Source organism: Sminthopsis crassicaudata, chromosome 2 (genome assembly GCF_048593235.1).
Source record: "Sminthopsis crassicaudata isolate SCR6 chromosome 2, ASM4859323v1, whole genome shotgun sequence".
NCBI classification, from domain to species: domain Eukaryota; kingdom Metazoa; phylum Chordata; class Mammalia; order Dasyuromorphia; family Dasyuridae; genus Sminthopsis; species Sminthopsis crassicaudata.
In genome coordinates this window covers 567,536,351-567,543,891 of record NC_133618.1, presented here as the reverse complement: position 1 = coordinate 567,543,891, position 7,541 = coordinate 567,536,351, and the positions used below count along the sequence as shown (strand labels likewise).

Sequence of the window (7,541 nt, the reverse complement as noted above, 5' to 3'; positions counted from 1 at the left end):
GGAGGGAGGGAGGGAGGGAGGGCTAAATGATCATTATCTGCCTGGGGTCACATAGCCATTATGGTGGAACCTGAATTCAGGTCTTCTTAACTCTAAGGTCAGTCCAATATACACTATGCCATGCTTCATCTCATTTCCTTAAAAAGAATACTAGTGTAAATGCTAAGAAGGAGATTAATTTGGAAGGGAAAAAATAAAAGCAAAATAACATGACTCTAGCAAGAAATAAAAGAAGTCTTAAAAAAAACTTATTTAATATCATTAAGATCATTGATTTAGAGCTGAAAGGGATCTTAAAGATGTGCAACTGATGAATTGGGACAACTAAATGAAATTAGGGTTTAATTGAGATCTAGTGGCAGATTTGGGGGCACAAGGAGTCAAATGGAGCTCCCCTGCAACCCCTTTGGATTCGGCATTACAGATACAGAGTAAATGAGGTCTAGCAGTGGTGCAAGAGTCCCATGTAAAGGAATTTACAGCCCTGAAAACCTAGATTGATAAAAGAGGTTTATTTTGGGGTTAGAATAAAGTTAAAGTCTAGTTAGTAAAGTTGAAGGTAGAAATAAAAGAGCACCAGAACCAGGGTTCCAGTGGGCAAAGACCCTTGGCATTCCAGGCGTAACAGTGCCATGTTTCCACCCTCTGCAAAGAGAGAGCTCCAGCTTGGCTCTTTTATAATGAGACATTTAGCTAAAGGGGCCCCTGGGTGGAATCCCAAATTAGCTCAGAACCTATGGGGGCTGGGAGAGCCAGGATCTTCTATTGGAATTTGACCAGGATTTGTGAATAGGATTTGTCCTAGCTTCTTGAATGTTAATGCATCTGCTAGGAGGGGCTGGGAATCAGAAAGGAATAAATCCATCGATTTCTTAAAGGGACCACAACCCACGTCATAACTTCATTCTACCTATGAGAAGATTAAGTATCAGAGTTATTAAGTATAACTTCGCCAAGTAAAAGCAGTAGTAAAAAACAACTGGAGATTTGAACCTATTCTAGTATATTTCTACTGTCTGATTATGTATTTATCTACATACATGTTTTATATCTCCCAATAGAGGTCAGCATCTTAAAAGGTAGGCTTTCTTATTTATCTTTGTATCTAAACAATTTGCTTTCCACGTGGCAGACATTTAATGTTTGTCTAATGTGCATTAAACTAAACAGTCATACTCATTGTAATTGGAGTTCAGAGAAGGGATAGTTGGCAAAATCTTTTAAAGATTGAACACGAAGAAAAAAAATTAAAAATAAATTTTAAAAAAATTTTAATTAAAAAAATTAAAAAATTAAAAAATATTTTTAAAAAAAGATTGTAAACGAAGATATGATCTGAAATTCTTTATTTCACTTTTTTTTCTGCAAAGAATATTCTGGAAATAGATGTCAACATTTTTGTAAGAAGAAAGTAAAAGTGGGAAGAAATTCCTGAAATTCTGGCTGAGCCCCTTATAATCAAGTCTCATGAAACTTTAACCCTGAGTTCATGTAAATCAGTTAAAGGTGCAGTAAAAGTCAGGCCTATATACATTCAAATACAGCTCTCAAAACCTTCTCGAATCTGGGCAAATCACCACTGTCTGCCTCAACTTTTCCAACGTTGTTTTAGGCTCAAAAGATAAAATTTGTAACGGGTTTTGCAAATCTTAAAAAGTTCCAGATAAATGTTATCTTTGCAGTTCAAGAATGACCTCGAAGGTTTGCGTTTTCTAGAACGTAGAACCTACAAACATATTTTCTTGGAAGGAAAACAATCCCTAACTTGCAAACTTCATAACGGCGCGATTTTGCCCAATTTCTGAATTGCGGTTCCAGTCAACTCACTAACAAACTAGGAAAAGCGCCGCAGCAGGAGTCCGGAGGGTCCAGATGTTAAATCCATAATATCCCAGTGACGTCATTTCCGTTTTCTAAATCTCGATTTCCTCTTTTATAAAATGGGGATTATACTACCTTCTTCACATGGTTTGCGGACATAAAAGGAGATCAGTCCTTTGCAAACTACAAAGGGCAATACTGAGATTACCTCATTTGGGAGGCCAAAAGCCAGAATCCAGAGGTGATAAAATAGAGATTAAAGTAAGACAACTTTTTTCTTAATCCTAAAGTTTGTTTTTAGGTGTTTCAGGAAAATCTGGGACCTCGAAAATAAGGAACAACCCCCAAATTAGACAGGATAAGAAAAGGGGAGGAACTTAAAACCGTAGCTCTCGCTATGCTCCCGGACGCGATGATACGCAATTTCCGGCGTCCACAGGTCGTCCCCCATCCACCCGTTCGTCAATTCTGAGTCACATGATGCACAGACCTCCTCTTCGCTCTTCCTAGTGGCCTCCCAATGGCTTCCGCCCCGGAGAAGGCGTGGCCAAACCCCACGGAGTAATACTATTGGTCGGTTTCCGTGCGAGGGTAAACCAATTGGGATACGACCTCTCGACGCGCGAAACTGCGCGCATTTGTCCGGGGAGCCCTTCTGGATGTTAATTTCGTCGTGAGCCTCTGGGTTGGGGGGATCCCCCTAGGTGAGTACGGAGATACAATGTGGGGGAAGGGGAGTTAGTTTACACCGCTCAGGCCCGCACCTCCGCTAGGGCCTTTTGCAGCGGGCTCGAGGCAGTTGTCTGGGGCTTGGAGCGAGGTCGGGGGGGGTGGAGCCGGAGGGGGCCCCGGTGTCATCCAAGTCGGGCTAGGATACTTGGAGGCCGACCTCTTATTTTGAAAGTTCAGCCTTTGACTCCTAAGGCTGGTGCGACTCTGCTGTATTCCTCCGCCTTTGCAGCCCTCAGGGAAAGAAGAGAGGGGAAAAAAAGGCTTGTCCCAGGCCCTTCTTGTAGTGTTCCTGAGACATCTTCCAGGTTCATTAACACCGCTGTTACGAAGAACCACCAGTAGGTTAGGGAGCGTTATTACAAGTCTGGTGGGAGAAAAATTATGGTCTTTTACTTGACTTTGAAGGACTCACCATTAAGCTGGGAGTAGTGTCCCCGTTCCAGTGTTGCATCATGTAGGGAGGGGACTGGACTCCTGGTTTCCACTGGCGGGGAGGACTTCCTCCATCACCTTCTCTACTCCGTCACTGCCAGAGTCGGGGGCGGTGAAGTAACTTACCTGTGATCACAGCCGGCGTATCGGACCGCACTGGGAGCCAGCGCGGCCTGGCACCGAGGCGGACTCGGGAATGCAGCCTGATATACTCGGAGAAAATGGGTTGTTCACCAGGAATCTATTCCCATTGTCGGGAGATGTGGGGTTTGAGTCATTTTCAGCTCCTTCCAAGCCCCTTTTTGGGATTTTCTTGGCAAAGATGCTGGAGTGGCTTGTCCTTTTTTTTTGCCTGTTTTATTTTATAAATGAGGAAACTGAGGCTGGGGTTAAGTGACTTGCCCAGGGTCACACAGCTAGGAGGTGTTAAGTGTCAGGCCAGATTTGAACTCGGGTCCTCCTGACTTCAGGGCCACTATTCTATTCACTGTGCCATCTAGCGGAGCCCATAATCTAATTGGAAAGAAAACATACAAACAGTTACGGATGTTTACACAGGATAAGTAGGAACCCACAGAGGAAAGGGATTCAAATTGAGGCATTGGGAAAGGCTTCACTGGAGAGGGTGGGATTTTAATTCACAACTTGAAGAAAACCAGGGAAGTGAGAAGGTAGAAATAGGTGAGAGAGCATTCCAATCATGAGGGACAGCCAGGAAAAGTGCCCAAAACTCAAAAATGTAATGTCTTGTTTGAGGAACATAAAGAGGCCATTGTCACTGGGTCTAGGAGTGGATGGGAAAGGCATGCGATGAGGTGTAAAAGCCTGGGAGTGGAGGGGGAAGGGGTCAAGGTTGGGAAGGGCTTTGAATCTGATTGTGGACATCCCAAGATGCCCCTGGAGTTAAGAAGCATGCAGGCGGCGGGATACAACCTGCTTTTTAGGTAAATCATTTTGGCGGCTTAATGGAAGATGGACTAGAATGGGGAAAGGCTTGTTTTAGGCAGGTAGCATAAGTGACTTTGGCAATCTTTGCTTTTCCAGTTTAGATCAAAAGGAGACTCCTGGAATTCCTTCTACTACTTCCTTCATGTTTAAACAGTTTTTAATCTCATGCACCCTTTTTATATAAAGTCATAATTTCCTTCCCATTCTTCTTTTTCTTCCCAGTTTATTCCCCTAACTCTTACATTTTCTTCCCGGAAAGATTACTAACGCAGAGAAGCAACACCCCAGGCCCTCTGCCTTTTCTAACTTTCTTTGTGATTCTTAAAGAATTAGGTTTCCAAGAAGATACTTTTTGTACCCCTGATTAAAATATAAACAGTTCATCATACAGTCAGTCATCTCTATCAAGCTATTATGTTTGCTTTTCTGTTTCTCTTGATTTCCAAGTTTACATTCAATTTCATAGACTCTGCTCACTTTTGGCAGGGAAATGTCATTAGGAATGCTTGTAAGCACTATATTTTATTAAAAGTCTTTAAAAAAAAAACAACTCTTTAGAAGTATGTTAAGTTTTGTCTTGCAGATTTTTTTGGCTTTTAAGAAAGCAAATCCAATTCCAATCTCTCTTCTTCATCATAGGAACAATTGCTAACTTTGTACAGTCTTGATTGTGACTTCTTAGAAATTGAACTCTTTTTAGTTCCTTGCAATATTTTTTGTTTTGGAAGCTCTGAATTTTGTTCATGATATTCCTGGGAGTTTTCATTTTAGAGGTTCATTTTGGAAGTGATCAATACCTTTTTTTTTCAATATCCATTAGTGCTAATAGATCTAAAAGATGTTTTTATAAGGTGGTTTTTATAATTTAAAAAAAAAAATTAGATGATTCTGATATCTCCCCTTGACCTGTTTTCTGGATTATTCTTATTATTATTATTAAAGCTTTTTATTTGCAAAACATATGCATGGGTAATTTTTCAACATTGATCCTTGCAAAACTTTCTGTTCCAAATTTTTCCCTTCTCCCTACCTCCTTCCCTACATGGCAGGTAGTCCAATATTTATTAAATATGTTAAAATATCTTAAATCCAATATAGGTATACATATTTATACGGTTATCCTGCTGCACAAGAAAAATTGGATCTGGAAAGAAGGAAAACAAAATGCAAGCAAATATCAACAGAAAGCGTGAAAATGCTGTTGTGGTCCACACCCAGTTCCCACAGGCCTTTCTCTGGGTGATATGACTTCAACACTGAACAATTGGAACTGGTTTGAGTCATCTCATTGTTAAAGAGAGCAATGTCCATCAGAATTGATCTTCTTATTGCTACTGTGTACAAAGATGTCTTGGTTTTGCTCATTTCACTTAGCATCAGTGCATGTAAGTCTCTCCAAGCCTCTCCGAAATGATCCTGCTGGTCGTTTCTTACAGAGCAATAATATTCCATAACATTCATATACCATAATTTACCCAACCATTCTCCAATTGATGAACATTCATTCAGTTTCCAGTTTCTAGCTACTGCAAAAAGGGCTGCCACAAACATTTTTGTACAGATGGGTTCCTTTCCCTCATTTAAGATCTCTTTGAGAAATAAGCCCAGTAGAAACACTGCTGGATCAAAGGATATGCACAGTTTGATATCGTTTTGAGCATAGTTCCAAATTGCAGAATGGTTGGATCCGTTCACAGTTCCATCAGCAATGTATTAGTGTCCCAGTTTTCCCACATCCCCTCCAATATTTGTCATTATCTTTTCCTGTCATTGTAGCCAATCTGACAGGTGTGGTATCTCAGAGTTATCTTAATTTGAATTTCTCTAATCAATTGTGATTTGGAGCACTTTTTCATATAACTAAAAATAGTTTTAATTTCTTCATCTGAAAATTGTTCATATGCTTTGACCATTTATCAACTTGAATTCTTATAAATTTGAGTTAATTTTCTATATATTTTAGAAATGAGGCCTTTAATATCAGAACCTTTGAATGTAAAAATGTTTTCCCAGTTTATTGCTTCCCTTCTAATCTTGTCTACATTAGATTTGTTTATACAAAAGACTTTTTAACTTAATATAATCAAAATTATCTATTTTGTGATCAATAAAGATCTCTAGTTCTACTTTGGTCACAAATTCCTTCCTCCACAGATCTGAGAGGTAAATGATCCTATGTTCATCTAATTTGTTTATATCATTCTTTATGTCTAGATCATAAACCCATTTCAAACTTATCTTGGTATACAGTGTTAGGTGTGGGTCAATGCCTAGTTTCTGGCATACTAGTTTCTATTTTTCCCAACAGTTTTTGTCAAATAGTGAGTTCTTATCTATAATTTTTGGGCTAGCTCCCTGGAGGGCCTCAGGATCAGTCAGGATAAATCAAAGTCTTTGGTCTTTAGGAGTAGTAAAGAAGGCAGGCAAGCTGCCATGCACCTTGCCAAAAACGTATCCTGGCTTCTGAAGTCCAGAGTCTCCAGCCTCTGTCCTCCTAGTCCTGCCACCAAGTGACTCTGACTTCTCTCCCCCAGCCCTCCAATCCTAGCCTAAGATTATCTTACTACTAAATATTTAGCAAGTACCAATGGTGAGGAGAATCATCACATTACCATCACATCTAAATATATGTATGTAGAGCCATTATCTCACATCAAATAGGTAATTAACCTTAAGTGTTCTGCTGATTCAAGCATACTTTTTTAGAGTTTCAGCCCTCTACACTTATCCCAAAAGCTGGGGTCTTTAGATTTGTCTAACACTAGATTACTATAATCATTGACTGTTTTGTCCTGTGAACCTAACCTATTTCACTGATCAACTACTCTGTTTTTTAGCCAGTACCAAATGGTTTTGGTGACAGCTGCTTTATAATACAGTTTTAGATCTGGTTTAGCTAGGGATTTTTTTTTTTTTTTTCATTAGTTCCCTTGACCTTCTGTTCTTCCAGATGAATTTTGTTGTCAGTAAAATAGTTTCTTGGGAATCTGATTGCTATAGCACTAAATAAATAGATTAGTTTAGGTAGTATTGTCATCTTTATTATATTTGCTCGACCTATCCAAAAGCACTTGATATTTTTCAAGTTGTTTATATCTGACTTTATTTGTGTGGAAACTATTTTGTAATTTTGCTCATATAAATTCCTAACTTTCCCTTTGGAGATAGATTCCCAATATTTTATACTATCGACAGTTATTTTAAATAGAATTTCTCTTTGTATCTCTTACTTCTGTCCCAGTTTCATTATCAATATCCTCAAGCATTTTGTTAAATTCCTTTTTTGTTCCAGATACTGTGTTAGACAGTAGAAATATAAATTCACCTTATAAAATAATACTTTCAAGGAGCTACAGAAGTCTGATTTAATATGTGAGAGATGGCCAATGGTATTTCCTCAGGTTTAGGTTTCATTTTTACCAGAAGGAAGATCTCTGTGTTAAGATTTCCATTTCCCTGATAAGTTTCTATCTCTCCAACTCCACAACAGCCTAAAAAGACACGCATACTTTAGACTCCTCACTGGATATTTCTAAATATGGTATGAGAATATGCAAAATGAAGGATTAAGAATTTTCCACCTCATTATTGGGTGGGGGCATTATAAA

General features: G+C 39.1%; 1 protein-coding gene across 3 annotated transcripts in view; it reads left to right on the top strand.

Annotated features, from left to right (window-relative positions):
- Positions 1-2,011: 2,011 nt before the first annotated feature.
- The window catches only part of BLM (BLM RecQ like helicase), a 58,632-nt gene continuing 53,102 nt past the window's right edge, over positions 2,012-7,541 (top strand). The window contains exon 1 of one of the 3 annotated variants that reach the window (XM_074295208.1): positions 2,012-2,082. The gene's annotated coding sequence lies outside the window, so the exon portion shown is untranslated. Of the gene's footprint in view, positions 2,083-2,421; positions 2,526-5,265; positions 5,319-7,541 lie in introns of those variants that run through there. The other 2 variants (XM_074295206.1, XM_074295207.1) reach the window with 2 other exon arrangements.